General features: G+C 35.4%; 1 long non-coding RNA gene across 1 annotated transcript; it reads right to left on the reverse strand.

Moving 5' to 3' along the window:
• Window positions 1-413: 413 nt before the first annotated feature.
• On the reverse strand, window positions 414-3675 carry LOC132050133 (uncharacterized). Its single transcript, XR_009413268.1, has 2 exons — window positions 2863-3675; window positions 414-624 (listed from the first exon to the last, which is right to left on the reverse strand). It is a non-coding gene; the product is annotated as an uncharacterized LOC132050133 (long non-coding RNA).
• Window positions 3676-4211: the final 536 nt, after the last annotated feature.

Here is a 4211-nt window from a genome sequence, read left to right on the forward strand (position 1 = left end):
AATTCAGTCCAAGTTAAAGAATGTCCATTATCATTTTCATAGTTTCCAGAACTATCTTTAAACTCATTTTCTCTCCTTTTCTTGGCCCTAAATCAGTTTTTACAGTCCATTAAGCGGTTTGAAACTTTCCATAACGGGCTGGAGGCCCAAAATCGATTTAAACATTGTCATCTTTATGATGAAATTCTAAAAAAGGGGCAGAGGGTCCAAAGTGTTCGCTACTTAATCATTGTTAAAAAAAAAATTCACTTAACCTTAATGAAATGTCGCACCAATTTTAAAGTTTCATCGAAATCGAATTAAGTTCCAATTTTCATCCAAAGTTATATTAGCTGAGTTTCGAAAGTGTTTAAGCGACTTCCTAAGCTACTAAGTATTATTTCCTAAGTTCTAAACATGCATAGGGGTTTCAATAGTTTTTCAAGTGTTTTTACAAATTCATATACACAAATAATGAAAGAAATAGAGGGAGTTAGGCTGGTGGGCTAACCTAAGCCCACCGCATTACTATTTTCACCCATAGTTGGGCCTTCAAGTCATTTTCACCTATGGCTGGGCCTTCAAAGAAAACATTAGCTTCCCTTTCTCTTTATCGGACTCGATCAATGGACAGAAGTAGTTGGCCTGACAGGTTTTCAGATGTGGAGAAATGGCCCAAATGGCCCGCGGGAGTTTCACATGCAACACGAAGTAGAAAAGGAAGATGGTGAGATTAGACAAGTATATTGGACTTAAGTATTTACTTAATACAGAATAGATTATAATTATAAACACGCTATGCATAAACACGTGTTCAGGTTATTAACATAAATAATGCAAGAAGTCCAAACCAAAGTAGTATACACAAAGGAAGGTTCAGAAGAGACCAAAAGTCCAACTTAAGATAACTATGGCCTAAAGCCGTGGCCCAAACAACATTAAATGACAATAAACAAAGCCAAAGCCTAACAACAAAATACAGAAGAATAAGCCCAAAACCAAACAGAAACTTAAACAACAAAGCCAACAATTATGGACTCACACAAGTGATATACCAACCATATACCAAATATACCAGTTTTTATACACTATATGTATATAGAAATGGATATACCTAGTATATTCAGGTATATTTACTTACATATCATAACGAAAAAAAAAAACAATATTCAAGCCCAGCAAGGAACATATTAAGGCCTTTATGATGTTTTGAGACTCCATTTAGATAAATGGCAGCAGAACCCAGGGGGAAGATAAAAAAAAAAGGCAATGCAGTACATAATGCGCAAAGATCAGTTATCAAAAGCCAGTTTATACCATTTGACAAGAAAAATGCTTCATATCAGTTTTAGATTTTTTTAAAAGGTAACTCAGCATGCACGTATACACATACTTTCACTTGTTTTTCTTAAAACTTGGAGGGTCCCATGGGATATGAGCTTCCACGAAGGAACCCTAGCAACCTAGAGTAGAGAGATTAGGCTGAGTTAGCTAGAAACTCTAAGCCCATCATCCCTTTCTTAGCCTTAGGTAAATCACACTAATGGTCACTGAGATACCAAATGCCAACCTCCTTCCATTCAGACCTCCTAAGATTTAAACTCAACAAGCATATACCAAACCTCAAGCTATTTATATGAACCAGTAGCCATACTTAGTTACACCTTAGAAAACACACAAAGGGAAGAATAGATAATAGTCTTAGATGAACAGGACAACTACACAGACATAGGCATTGACGTGGATATAAGCAAACTAGCATCAGGCAAGGCATTTAATCCTTCTAAACATGCAAACATGTATGTTTGGATTTTTTTTTTTTTTTACTATGGCATGGTCACTAGAGGTTGAATAGGTAGGGCTTTCCATAGTAACATAACAATGTCAACAGTTTCTCTAGATTTAGACAAGTATTGCATGAAGATGTATACTTAACTGATTCATGTGATTGCTTTTAAGTGACAATAGTGAGTGAAACAGGCTTAAATCTAACAGGGAGTGACCATTTAGCATTCAACTGTCATTTTTATCAATAATAAACCTCAATATTCCTGCCGAACTTAATCAGAGGTGCTATGTGTATATAAAACTATCGGAATTGAACTCAGAGTCCTCTTTTGAACTTATTGAGAACATGTGTTGTCTATTTTATATGAAACGAGATCATGCAAGCTCATGCTAATAGACAATCATTTATAATTGGTTCATGGATCATGCAGGAGCATTAGAAACAAATCAGGCAAACAATGGTCTACTCAACTTACTTAACCAAAACTAACACCTCCTTGGTCCAATAAACTTTATTAAATGCAATCCATGTCTACATGAGTTCAAGCAAACACAGGTGCAAGTTAACATCATGATTTAACAGTAATGGCACATAGACAGAGACTCCAACACTTTTATTTTTGACAAGATAAGCATCATATTTGGACTACAAATTCATTAACAGAGGATCAATCAAATTTCAGTACATAACTCATTTAACCCATGCTCAGACACTATCAATAGAGGATTAACTAAGCTAACAGAGACAAACAAATGCTATCAATCATATATGAACCAATTAATCAATAAACATGTCACTCAAATAAGCATTCAAAGAATAATTTTAACTAGATAGCATGCTAACCTTCTCTGTACTCTAATCATGCTCACTATTAACATTTAATAATCATTCTAACTGAGCATTATGAACATATTACGGTTTTTACCCTAATCATGCCTATTAGATAATATCTAACGGTAAATCTAACTAAGCAATATAAGCATACTGATATTCTTAAACACTAATCATGCTTACTACAAACATCAAACTAACACAAGAAATATACAATATAAACAGTAATACACAGCAAAAATAACTAAATGAAGGGGGTTTACCACTTTTTTATGCAGCCTGCTATTGAGAATGGACTTGGAGACCTTTGTTCCTCCACCCAAGCTCAGCCACACACAAAAAACAGAAGAAACAAACCTTAAAATTTAGACTTAACTCAATTTAAAGGTCTCAGCAATATTGCTAAAACCTTTAGTATTTTCGAGTTCTTTTTGTGAATATATGATATTCGGTGTTCAGGTCTATCCCTCAATGGGATTTGGGGGGGGGGGGTTCTATTTATAGAACCCCAAATTGCAACAAAAACGTAATCTCACCGATGTGAGACAAGTCAAGATTTTGGACTTGTTCCTTACAATCAACATCGTGCGGCTCAGATTAGGCACAGACAACAATTAAACAGCTAGATTAAAGCTTCCATTGATCGATCCACTCGATTCCTCCTGAACCAATGAGGGTCGAGAGTTCAAAATCGAATAACAACAAAAACCATTAAGAAAGCTTAGTCAATCGACCGTTGTAAAGCAAAAGCAAAGTGAAAAAGAGGTGGTAATACCGTGTTTGGGCTAAGTTTTGGGAGTATTGGTTGAGAAATGACAGAGCGTTTAATGCTCTTGCCATTCTCGATCAGGTTCACAGCTGCAAAAGCCATGCGGGCCCTTATCTTTGCCATATCCGGCAACGTGACGTAAGAGAGAGGGTGTGGGGAGGGGTGGCTGTGCTAGGGTTTATAACCCTTGAGCGAGAAAACTAGTGGGGTGCGTTTGGTTGATAAAGAATGGGAAATGATAGGGGTATTACCCCTTTATTGGACGGTTGGGCTGGCTCAGTCCTTTAATGGACTGCGCCCGGCCGAATTAAAAGAGAAACACAAAGGGGCTATAATATACGTTCATATATACGAGCTATACATGTATACATATGTATATCCGTATATGTGTGTGTGTATATATATCAAAGGTTTTGACACTAATTTAACAAATGACCATAATTAAGAAAGTCAATTAGTGTAAATTCCTTATTTATGGTCAACGTATAATTATTTAACCATTTAATCAAACAACTGAGTATGGTTAATTGTGCAACTAGATTTATATTGCAAACATAGCCTTAATTGATTTTGACCAATGGAATTGGCCATTTCAATTATGGCCGCATTTGGCTCAATTGAACAAATTAAATGCTAAATTGCAATAATGGCCTCTATTGTCTTGAACCATGGATTTGGTCATTTCAATTAAGGCAAAATTAAGCTGATCAAACAATTTAAAGTTCTAATTTTGCAATAATGACCTTAATTGATTTGAACCTATGAATTTGACTATTTCAATTAAGGCCAGAATTAACCAACAATTGATTATTTCAATTGTAGCCACTATTAGTCATGTAATAA

Source organism: Lycium ferocissimum, chromosome 3 (genome assembly GCF_029784015.1).
Source record: "Lycium ferocissimum isolate CSIRO_LF1 chromosome 3, AGI_CSIRO_Lferr_CH_V1, whole genome shotgun sequence".
Taxonomy (NCBI): Eukaryota; Viridiplantae; Streptophyta; class Magnoliopsida; order Solanales; family Solanaceae; genus Lycium; species Lycium ferocissimum.